General features: G+C 36.1%; 1 protein-coding gene and 1 pseudogene across 2 annotated transcripts in view; both read right to left on the reverse strand.

The window, feature by feature from the left end:
* The window catches only part of EIF3E (eukaryotic translation initiation factor 3 subunit E), a 245498-nt gene that overhangs the window by 182630 nt on the left and 49791 nt on the right, over nt 1-13077 (reverse strand). The window lies entirely within an intron of this gene.
* LOC141407453 (small ribosomal subunit protein eS17 pseudogene) lies at nt 3040-3693 on the reverse strand (annotated as a pseudogene).

The following is a 13077-nucleotide window of genomic DNA, read 5'->3' on the forward strand; positions in this document are numbered from 1 at the left end:
TCTGTTCCATTGGTCTATATATCTGTTTTTGTACCAGTACCATGCCATTTTGGTTACTGTAGCCTTGCAGTATAGTTTGAAGTCAGGTAGCATGATGCCTCCAGCTTTGTTCTTTTTGCTTAGGATTGTCTTGGTTATATGGGCTCTTTTTTGCTTTCATATGAAATTTAAAGTAGTTTTTCCCAATTCTGTGAAAAAATTCAATGGTAGCTTGATGGGCATAGCATTGAATCTATAAATTACTTTGAGCAGTATGACCATTTTCACAATACTGATTCTTTCTATCCATGAGCATGGAATATTTTTCCATTTGTTTTTGTCCTCTCTTATTTCCTTGAGCAGTGGTTTGGGGTTCTCCTTGAAGAGGTCCTTCACATCCCTTGTAAGTTGTATCCCTAGGTATTTTATTCTCTTTGTAGCAATTGTGAATGGGAGTTCACTCATGATTTGGCTCTCTGTTTGTCTGTTATTGGTGTATAGGAATGCTTGTGATTTTTGCACATTGATTTTGTATCCTGAGACTTTGCTGAAGTTGCTTATCAGCTTAAGGAGATTTTGGGCTGAGGCGATGGGGTTTTCTAAATATACAATCATGTCATCTGCAAACAGAGACAATTTGACTTCCTCTCTTCCTAACTGAAAACTTTTATTTCTTTCTCTTGTCTGATTGCCCTGGCCAGAACTTCCAATACTATGTTGAATAGGAGTGGTGAGAGAAGGTATCCTTGTCTTGTGCCAGTTTTCAAAGGGAATGCTTCCAGCTTTTGCCCACTCAGTATGATATTGGCTGTGCATTTGTCATAAATAGCTCTTATTATTTTGAGATATGTTCCATCAATGCCTAGTTTATTGAGAGGTTTTTGCAGGAAGGGCTGCTGAATTTTGTTGAAGGGCTTTTCTGCATCCATTGAGATAATCGTGTGGTTTTTGCTATTGGTTCTGTTTATGTGATGGATTATGTTTATTGATTTGCATACGTTGAACCAGGCTTGCATCCCAGGGATGAAGCCGACTTGATCGGGGTGGATAAGCTTTTGGATGTGCTGCTGGATTCGGTTTGCCAGTAGGTTATTGAGGATTTTTGCATCGATGTTCGTCAGAGATATTCGTCTGAAATTTTCTTTTTTTGTTATGTCTCTGCCAGGTTTTGGTATCAGGATGATGCTGACTTCATAAAATGAGTTACGGAGGATTCCCTCTTTTTCTATTGTTTGGAATAGTTTCTGAAGGAATCATACCAGCTCCTCTTTGTAGCTCTAGTAGAATTTGGCTGTGAATCCATCTGGTCCTGAACTTTTTTCGGTTGATAGGCTATTAATTGCTGCCTCAATTTCGGAACTTGTTATTGGTCTATTCAGGGATTCGGCTTCTTCTTTGTTTAGTCTTGGGAGGGTGTATGTGTCCAGGAATTTACCCATTTCTTCTAGATTTTCTAATTTGTTTGTGTAGAGGTGTTTATAGTATTCTCTGATGGTAGTTTATGTTTCTGTGGGATTGGTGGTGATAGCGCCTTTATCATTTTTTAGTGCATCTATTTGCTGCTTCTCTCTTTTCTTCTTTATTGGTCTGGCTAGTGGTCTATCTATTTTGTTTATCTTTTCAAAAAACCAGCTCCTGGATTCATAATATCATTACATGCAGATTTATCTCATTATTTTTTCAATTGTGGAATAATATTTCATGGTATTGTTAGATCACAAATTACATAATTGATCTTCCATTAGTGGGTATTTAGATATTTTCAAACAAGTGCAGTGAACATCGTTATTTGAAGTGATATTGAAAATACTTAACAATCGTTGTCATGGGTACTGGCCAATAAAATGGATCCCAACTTTCATGCTGAAGGGAGGTCCTAGTGGTGCCCTCCTGGGCTACATATTAACCCTTTCATTGCTGGACCACAGACAAGCCCACTGCAGAGGGCCCAGAGGCTGAGGTACTGGGTGAGGTAATCAGCAAGTTCTGTGCAGCAACCACTTATCAATTGGCTCAGAAGTATTTCTGTGTTTTAATAACCAGTATGGCTTATAACTTTGCCTAATGGCTGACTTTACACTCTGCTTGTCCATATATCTTTGAGCATTTGTGAGTACATCTACTGCTTAAACTGCTAAAGTACAATTATTAGTTTAATATAAATTTATATTTAATGCATAAATAATGTCAAATCGCCCTTCAAACAAAGTGCACAAATTTATTCTTCCACTTAAAAACCTTCAAAAACAATATCATTTTTCATCTTTGTCTATATGTGTATATTCTAATACTTAATTTTATCAAATGTCAATCTTTGCTTATTATGTGTTAATGGAATTGTATACTGCTTTCTTTTATTTTGCATTCGTAAAATTATGAGTGGGGTTGAGTGACTCTTTATAGGTTTATATGTTAGTTGGCCTTTTTTTTATTTTTAGCCCAGCTACTTTGAGTTCAGTACTTTGTCCATTCTGCTACTGAGTTTTCATTAGTTTTTAAAAAATGAATCTTTATGAGTTTTAAAAACATTTATTAAGGACATTAGCCCTTTAACTATTTTTTTAGTTTGTCAGCCTCATTTTTTTCAGGTTTATTGGTGTTTTAAATACACAGAAAACTTTCTTTTCTATGTAGTCAAAATTATCTGCCTTTCTCTTCTGAATTCTAGATCTTATATCACTTTTTAAAAAGTTTATTAAAAACAGTCTTCTTAGTTCTTTTTTTTTAAAAGCTACTTCTATGGTTTTAGTTTAAATTTATTTATCCATCTGGAATTTATTTTAGTATAATGAGTGAGGTAGAAATCTCACTTAATTATTTTCCAAATGGCTAGCCAGTTGTCCCAACACTATTTATTGACTAATCAGGTTTTCCTCCACAGAGTATACTAAATACTTAAATATATTTACATCCATTGTTAGATTTTTTGATATTTTCTATTGATCTTTTATTCTTATTCTGGTATCACACTATTTTAGTTACTATAACTTTATGATATATTTTAGTATTTACAGGATTTTCCACTTTATTATTCTTTCCTTTAAAATTTTCCTCAATAATCTAATGCATTCAATCATCTGTCATGTAAACTTTTAATTTTTTTCACATTTCATAAAATTAGTTTTTTTCTTTTTTTGCTGTTGTTGTCCCAGGTTTACTGAAAATATTACAGCATTGCAGAAAGATTCAAACACCTCCCCGAGGGGTTTTAAGATTCATCCTAACTGTAGGCGGAGTGACGTGCAGGTTGTACAGACTGCCAAAGTCCAAAAGTTTCTGTATTTTCGTAGTGCCAGGATCTACTTGAATGATCTCCTGATCCAGGGGGCTGAGACCTCAAGAACATAATTGTCTCTCTTTTCTCTCTCCTCCTCCTGCAACTTGATGGAGGTACCTCACACTGGGACCCTCTGAATCCACTTCATCAGATGGATTACACAGCCCACTATCTTGTTCCGGAGATTCTTGCAGGGGATAATGGCAATTTCCTCGCACACATGCTTGTTGGTGTGGAAGTCATTGCCCAGGCACGTGTAGTACTTTTCTGTAATGACCCAGGCCACCTTTCTCATGGTTTTGGTGCAAATGTGGCCCATGTTGTGGGTCCTTGGTAAAAGCACAAAATTAGTTTTCTATTTGGGATCAGAGTGAACTCATAGATTAAAAATAATATCATTAAAAAGTTGAGTCTCTCTAGAAAAATAATGTTGTCTTCCACTATAATGGCATCTTCAGTGGAATTTTATGTTGTCTTTACTTTTTTTTTTTTTTTTTTTGAGACGGAGTCTCATGCTGTTGCCCAGGCTGGAGTGCAGTGGCGCGATCTCGGCTCACTGCAAGCTCCGCCTCCCGGGTTCCCGCCATTCTCCTGCCTCAGCTTCCGAGTAGCTGGGACTACAGGCGCCCGCCACCGCGCCCGGCTAATTTTTTGTATTTTTAGTAGAGACGGGGTTTCACTGTGGTCTCGATCTCCTGACCTTGTGATCCGCCCGCCTCGGCCTCCCAAAGTGCTGGGATTACAGGCTTGAGCCACCGCGCCCGGCCTGTCTTTACTTTTAAAAAATGTTTATTCCTGGCCGGGCACAGTGGCTGATGCCTGTAATCCCAGCACTTTGGGAGGTCAAGGCAGGCGGATCACCTGAGGTCAGGAGTTTGAGACCAGCGTGACCAACATGGTAAAACCCCATCTCTACCAAAAATATAAAATTAGCCAGGTGCAGTGGTGCACGCCTGTAATCCCAGCTACTAGGGAGGCTGAGGCAGGAGAATGGCTTGAACCCAGGAAGCAGAGGTTGCAGTGAGCCAAGACTGAGCCACTGCACTCCAGCCTGGGCAACAAGAGCAAAACCCCATCTCAAAATAATATTTATTCCCAGATTTTTGATTGTTCATTTTTATTGTGAATTGAATCTTTTTTCTTGTATAATTTTAAGCCAATTTTTTATTGTGTATAGAAAAGTTATTGCTTTGTTTATTTTTTAAACTAGTAGGATTACTGAATTCTAATTGTTTCCCATTGTTTTAATTTGCTTTCTTGGGTCTTCTAAGTAAACAACCACACCACTTGCCAATACTGGCTCCTGTTTATGATTTTCATATCTTTTATTTCATTATCTTGTCTAATTGCATTTTCCAAATAGGAAAAATATCAGAATACTAAAAAAGAAATGGGGAATTTCTCCAAGGACAAAATTATATTATGAGTCTTGGATAAACTAAAATGCTAAGAATAACTCTTTTGCCCAGGAAAGCACCTTTTGTATATCATTTTCATTGTATAAATCGCTCTTGGTTATATTTTCAAGCTCAGCACATGCTCCCTGCCCCATAATTGGTCTAATAATTTTAAAGTAAAAATTGATAGCTGTGGACAGCTATAAATAACTGGCATTCGCACCATGCTTTCAAAATGCACTTGTTTAGCTTTATTTTGCCAATAACTTAAACCATATGGAAAGGGCAAATTCTCCTTCACAAATGCATTCTAAAAATAGCATGCAGTAAATGATAGCATTTGACAAGTTTTTACCAATTTACTGATTCTCAGAGACAGAAAGCCCAGTTGCTATAATCAGTTTAAAGTGAAAAAACATACACCTTTCCAGTCCAAGGTGTTTTATTTTTTTATCTGGTATTAAATCATGTTTATAGAACAGCAGCTTTGCCAGACAGGTTGCTGTGTATTCACTTCTATTTTCTTTGCTACTGTTCCAGAAGCTGAAGGGTCAGTGATGAGGTTGGTAACTTTTAGGAGCTTAAAGTTGAAGACATCAACAGACTTCCAGATGTTCTAAATCCTTTAAATATCAAAGTGTGAAACTGATGACTGAGTTTCACCACACCTAAAACATCAACTTAGTTTCCTTAGTTGACATGCTGTGGGGCAGGTATAGGGACAGAACATGAAAAGGAGTAATGCCCAGAAACTGATTATTTACACCATTGACCTTCTTTTCTAACAGGGATGTGAGGTGAAGGTAAAAGTACCTAATGACACCTAGATTTGAGCTGTGAATATTTATTTGCATGGGATAAAAAGTAACCCCTCTGATGTGCTTATGTGTGTCATAGCCCTTTTCCTATACATTGAACACTTGGACTTGGAGCACGAGCAGAAAGAGGTGAGAAGATGTTAGAGGCTAAATGAAGTCAAAGTTATGACTGAAGAACAGGGAGTTCTACACAAGTTAATTCTACTGTGTTTCCTGGTGAACACAAGTAGTTCTTATTTACACTCATTGTGAAATTGCATATTCCCACCTTTTTTTTTTTTGTATTTTTTGCAGAGACAGAGCTACAAAAATTAGGAACATTAGTGTATCTGGCTAATTTTTACATATTTTTGTAGAGACAGGGTTTTGCCATGTTGTCCAGACTGGTCTCCAACTCCTGGGCTCAAGTGATCCTTCTGCCTTGGCCTCCCAAAGTGCTGGGATTACAGGCATAAGCCATTGTGCCTGGGTGATGATCTGTATATATTTACTATTTTATTTGGATTTCTATTGAAGATTTACTTTTTTCCATGAGGCTGCTATTCTAAGTAACTTAATAAAACTGAAAAATGACTAAATTTGGTGAAACTATTGAATGATCTAGATCGAGGTTTAGGGGATCTTGTAGTCAATTATTAGTCGAAGCTTTTCATAAGGACCAGGAGCATAAAAGAGAAAGCAGACAGGTGAGAAAGGATAATGTTACAGTCTATGCTTTGAGTGTTGAAAAGTAAAGATAAGGTAAGATAAGCAAAGATGTAGGCTGAGATGGTGCCACAGGCCGTTATGTTTGCTGCAGATACTGGGTTACAGTTGAGTGCCAAGTTTTAAAAAATTGAAAACAGAAACAGCCTACAAAACAGTGATTTTCAATTTTTTAAGTTGACAAAGCAGCCATAACCCTTGGTACTCTGATACTCTACTCCAAAATAGTTACAGATTTATGACATTATATGACAAGGAATAATTTTACCATCAGTAACTGGAACTGTGTTTGATGTCATAAGGGTTTCTGAATCTCAAAAAAGAATAGTGGATAAAATTTACAATAATATATATATATATAAGGATGATAGATATCTATCCTAGTTACTTACATACCTTATTTAATTTGAGGGACTAGCCTTGCTGGTTGAGTAATAACTTAAAATTTAATAATTTCAGCTGGGCACAGTGGCTCACGCCTGCAATCCCAGCACGTTGGGAGGCTGAGGCAAGTGGATCACTTGTGGTCAGGAGTTCAAGACCAGCCTGGCCAACATGGTGAAACCCCGTCTCTCTTGCAAGGGAAAGAAAATCAGTCCCCAGGGTGTAAACAGTTCAGATGAAAATAGGTCAGAATGCTGTAAGAATGATTTTTCCAAGAGATGGAATTAAAAGACTACCTGATTTGTCTAAACTTTCTTCATTTTTTTTTTCTTTTTTTCAGAGAAAGGGTCTTTGTTGCCCAGGCTGGAGTACTGTGGCACAATCATGGCTCCCTGCAGCTTCAAACTCTTAGGCTCAAGCAATCCTCTTGTTTCAGCCTTGCAAGTAGACAGGACCACAGGCATGTGCTGCCACTCCCACTTAATTTTTATATTTTTTATACAGATGAGGTCTCCCTATTTTGGCCAGGCCAGTCTCAAACTCCTGACCTCAAGCGATCCTTCTACCTCAGCCTCCCAAAGTGCTAGGATTACAAGTGTCAGCAACTGTGCCTGGCCCAATATATCTAAACTTTTAAGGGGAGATTCAAGCAAGTGGCAGAGAGGTGACGAGCTGAATTGGAATTCATGGTAAGTATATTAAAAAAAATAAAATACAGGAAAACAGTATGGCGATTCCTCAAGGATCTAGAGCTAGAAGTACCATATGACCCAGCCATCCCATTACTGGGTATATACCCAAAGGATTATAAATCATGCTGCTATAAAGACACATGCACACGTATGTTTATTGCGGCACTATTCACAATAGCAAAGACTTGGAATCAACCCAAATGTCCATCAGTGACAGACTGGATTAAGAAAATGTGGCACATATACACCATGGAATACTATGCAGCCATAAAAAAGGATGCGTTTGTGTCCTTTGTAGGGACATGGATGCAGCTGGAAACCATCATTCTCAGCAAACTATCGCAAGAACAGAAAACCAAACACCGCATGTTCTCACTCATAGGTGGGAACTGAACAATGAGATCACTTGGACTCGGGAAGGGGAACATCACACACTGGGGCCTATCACGGGGAGGGTGGGGGGGAGGGATTGCATTGGGAGTTATACCTGATGTAAATGACAAGTTGATGGGTGCTGACGAGTTGATGGGTGCAGCACACCAACATGGCACAAGTATACATATGTAACAAACCTGCACGTTATGCACATGTACCCTAGAACTTAAGGTATAATAAAAAAAGAAAAAGAAAAAGAAAAAAAAACCCAAAAGCCATAGCAAATATATGCAAAAATATAGGCACTGTTCACTTCTTACAAGTGCACACTGCAGCTGACACTAACTGTTTCGGTCCTTTGGAAAAGCAAAATGAAATTATTAATTTGAATTGCTTTTCTAAATATCCCAAACAATGGGTTTAATTTATTTCAATAAATCAATCATAATTATAGATCAAGGTAATAGAAATGAATTTGCATCACTAAAAATCATTTAAAAAAATTAAAATAAAGAAAAAATGAGGCAATTATTAACTCCAGGCATAGGGTAAAAAATAAAAGTAAAGAAAGCAAAGTCATTTCAATGGCACAAGTTTGAAGAGCCTTTAAAAAGTCCTGATATGAACACTGAACAATGATCTAACTAAAATTGTGCCTCAACAGTAGTGGAAGGATAAGGGATGGGAAACAAATGTATGCATGATAGGACAGGGAGAGGAAAGAGACCCACATGCTAAGTTCTAGTAGGAAGTTGGTAGATGATGTCTACTGCTAAAAAAAGTAAGGTAGCATCACAACCATATGTTTTTAGAAATCTGAAAGTAAAAAAATATTTTCTAACAGTATTATTTTTCATAATAGTTTCTGTGGTTTTGGTAGAATAATTTAGCTCGTTATGTGTATGAACACCTGATAAAAATAAGAACAAAAAGATTTTCTTTTGATTACTAACATTTTCTTATCACTAAGACTATTTGGAGTGTAAAGACCTCTTATGTTGAGCTCAATTAAAACCATTTTCATATAGTAATTCATAATTAGAACCCATACTATTATAACATATAAATGTCTTTTAATTTTATATCTTATAAAATCTCTTAAAGATCCCTTTATAACTATCTCATCCTTAATGCATTCTGTATTCTTGTGAGCTAGGCATTATTTTCCATTTAAAGCGAAGTTTCAGAGAATTAGAAAAATTTTAAAAATTGCCCAAGATCTCTTAGAAATTTTGAGAGAGTAACAAGATCAGAACATAACATTCCAAATTATTTGTCTTTATGCCACAAAATCATGTTGAATTTTCCCAAATATTTAAAAAATAATAAACAAAAACCCCAAATAATTTGAGAATGCCAAAAAGAAAAAAAAAGAAGCAACAACATTGGGACTATTGTAAACTAATTGTGCATATTTGACAAGGACTCATGAATTCCTCTTAGATATAAAAGTAGAGAAGTCAATTTCTTCCAAAGCTGTGACAATAATTGACTGAAGACTATTATCAATAAGTTTAAAAAGCAGAATAACCAATAAGATCAAGTATATAATCAGTGGATAAATATGGTAAAGACTAATTACAATATTCCTATGAAATCAATGAAGGGGAGAGAGCTACACACACACACACACACACCCCAAACACATAAAACTTTATTCCAATTATTTTCTATCAGTGGAGCCCATTATTTCTGGTTTTGATTGGCTCTCAGTTTACTTCTTTTAGATAAGAATACTATTTAAATCTAGTTTATATGAAATTCTTTCTCTTTAACAAAATATTAAAAGAACGAAAACAAGTGGACAGATATAAAGTTGGCCTCAGATTTCTCATCTACAGAATTTGGATAACAGAACCCATGTAACAGAGTTGTGAAAGTTAAATAAAACAATGCACAGAAGCATCTGGCATAGTGCTTCAAGACATTTTAAAGACAAACTCTAATACCAATGCATTTGCTTAGTTCTCTGCCCTGTTCTTCCATTTAGGAAAATATCTTAGTGGACATCAAGATTTTTAAGTTATGCAAGGTCCTGAGGCATAGTCTGGAGAGAGAAAATTGAGCTGGGGAAAACTGAAAAGTTGCTCTGCATAATATATTATGGGAACTTTCAATTGATTGGGCATGGGGGCACAAACTGGGGGTTTAGAGGTCTTGGACAGGGAGGAGAGGAATGTAATAGAAGAAGAAAACACAGTGAGAAATACCCAAAGATGGAAAGACAGCTCAGTTTAAAACAATCTTCTAGTGATTAATTTTACTTTTTTTGCATCTATGTTGGGCATATTTCCCTCCCCAAATGTTTTGTTTAATAAAAAGTTGGCTACTCACCCAACAGTCTTTTGTTAGTGGAGCTTTGGGAAATTAACAGGGGGTTAAGGATACAGACAAAGAAAGGTCACAGAGGCAAGGCAGTAAATAGGGATTGGGACTGGGAGTGAAAGATGACTGGATGCTGAAGCCTCTCCGAGGCCCCCACCATCCTAAGGAATACCTGGGAAATTGTAGAGGACTCTAAATTAATTTCCCAGTGTATACAGAACAAGAAGTTAATATATCTGTTTGCTTACCATACAAGGCTGGCAAATTTGGACTTCTCAAGATTAACATCATTAATGGTTCTTTCCTTTAGTTAAAATAATTTAAAGCACGAATAGTTAGAAGAGATGACAGCTAGCCATAAGTGCTTCTCTAAACAATGACACATAATGAGTAAGTTTTCATGGCATGGGGGTAAGAAATGTAAATGTTTAGAAATTTTAATGTTTTATACAACTTTTCACAAGCATTAGCTCATGTAATTGTCACAAAATCTCTGAGACTATGGAATCCCTTTTTATTTTTAATAAGAGAAGCAGACTTGGATATGCTAAGAAATTTGCCCAAAGGATCATAGTGAGAATAGGCTTTCTGCTGTACTACAAACAAACACAAACCTTAGTGGGGTGGAGACAGGACAAATCCGACCTAATTTAAATTTTGCCCATACTCTTTCTGAATAGACAAATCAACTTAAAAACTTTCTACATTCCTAGTATTATTGCAGCTGTCATTTCAAGACATTCATGAGTGTTATTTGGGTAATCTAAACCCAGAACATTTTTAAAATTTGCCAAAAATTAATGTGCATCCTAAAAGAGGTTACCCTCCAGCAGGATTGTTTTATCAATATTTTTATGAGGAGACATTCTACATTCCCTTCCATCTCCGTTCTTTCGTTTTCCATTATAGTTTAATAAGAAAGCTAATTATTTCAATAATCCCAGTCTATAAAGAGGAAATCTTTAAGCTAAAGTGAAATAAAAGCTAGTCTGTAAATATATCATCTTATTATCAAAGTACTGATGGAAATACGGGTCTAAACACAAATGAGGCAGAAATTTAATGCCATTTAAAAGCAAATACTCTGGTGAAGGCCAAAAGAAATTGGACTTAGGAATTGAACCACTAGAGAACCATTACAGAGATAAGAGACAATTACAGTTTATGTTATATGTTCATATTAGAGATATATTGGCTTGTGCATTCAAAAGTCTATGCACGAATAAATGGCTATTATGTGACTCTGTATCATGTCTTTAATATTTGGTTTTCCTGTAACAACCCATTGGAAGCACATAGGAAATCAGTTTGGGTACCATATTTCTATTTCCCAAGTATGCAGTTACTCCCCCACTACCCTCACAATTGGCAGTGATTTCTGTTTACATGATTGGTGTTGAAAAAGCCAACTTTTCCTTGCTTTCTGGTTTCTATTCATAAGCAAAATGAAAATCTATTGATTAAATACTGGTGGAGGCAGTTTGTCAGCCTGTTTGTCAGCCTTCTCTTGAAATCGTATTTAAAATAATATATGAGTTTATGTTAAATCGATAGCTATTTTACTTACAAGGTGGATGTGTAAAAGGTTCTCTGTACCTGTGCTTTGCTAAGATTTAATGCTACTGAATACAAGGCACTCTTCTACCAAATATATCATGCCAAAAAGTTATGTAACAATGGAGCCCCCAAATCTGGGTGATCACAGCAGCATGATAGCAATAATGCTAACCTTTCTATATACCTTGGCATCATTGCTGATAAATGAAGACAATGATAGTGTATACCTCATGATGACTCAATCAACATTTGTTATTTATTGTTTCTGGCTTCTTTTTAGCATAATTGTTTCATGATGAATGTATTTACTAAGATGTTTTTAGCTGCAAGTGGCAGGCCAAATTCGTGTGATCCAAACATACAGAACTTTGTTCTCTCACTTCACAAGAAATCTGGAGATAGGCAGCTCCCTCAGAGGCTCAACGATGTCAAAGTGTTTGTTAATAAATGTTTCTGGAATTATTTTGCTTCCTGTGCTCCCAAGCCCTATCCATGATCACAAGATGGCTACAGCATTACTTGAGAATATTCAGAGTGGAAAGGAAGAAGGCAGGAAGAAAAGAGATTTTCTTTCCCCAAGGAGTAGAGTATCTCCTTAGGTCTCATTTTCCTGAACTGGGTTGCATTCAAACATGTAGACCAATAAAGAATGAGATCCCTATGACTAATGGAGACTAGTAAGAATTTATTCCCTGGGCCTGGGGTTAGGAGATTACTACCCAAACAAAATTGTGGTGGTGTTCGTAAGGCAGAAGAGTAGAAAGGCATTGGCAAGGCAAACCACAGGGTGACTGAATGTTTCCTACTAAGGCTCCTTGTGATCAAGCTTGATTAACATTGTAGAGCTGAATTATTACTGACCTATTAGTTTTTGTTATTTCAATATGTAGCAAAAGGCAGGCAGGATTCATTATTTGTTTTGGCTTCTAAACAACAAAATAAAGAACAAGTCTATGAAGTTATATGAGGAAATTCAATGTGTGTAAGTAGGCCTTCTTTGCAGGGTGGGGGTGGTTTGTTCATTTTTCCTGATTTATCCAGATAAATGTTTTCATTGCTAACTATATCCTATACATTTATACATAGTCTCTTTACATAAATACAGATTTGGTTTTTTTTTTTTAAATAGATTGAACAATAATTCCTGTCTAGAATGAATTACATATGTAATATTATGCAAGATACCTTCCAAGTATCTTATTTTTGAAGTTCTACATACAGCTGATCGCCAAGAGAATTACTTGGCAGTCAATGTTAAATGGATAAAAATGTAAGTGGAAATTATATGTAAAACAACTGAACAGAAAACCATACACATTTGGAAACAAGGCAATTATTTGATTTGAGAACTTGCTTATTTAGTTTAAACATTCAAAGAATTTGATTACTTTACATTGTGAATAGCTAAATACGAAAATGCCATTCACAGTGTAAATATCATTTCTTAGGTTTCTTTTCAGGTTTTGTATTTATTTTTATTTTGTTTTCTACGAGGCAAGATTCTGACATCAGTACCATTCTTTCTCCTTTACCCACTGCTGCCTTTAGTATAATGCACACAAGAAGGC

Source organism: Macaca fascicularis, chromosome 8, assembly GCF_037993035.2.
Source record: "Macaca fascicularis isolate 582-1 chromosome 8, T2T-MFA8v1.1".
NCBI lineage: Eukaryota > Metazoa > Chordata > Mammalia > Primates > Cercopithecidae > Macaca > Macaca fascicularis.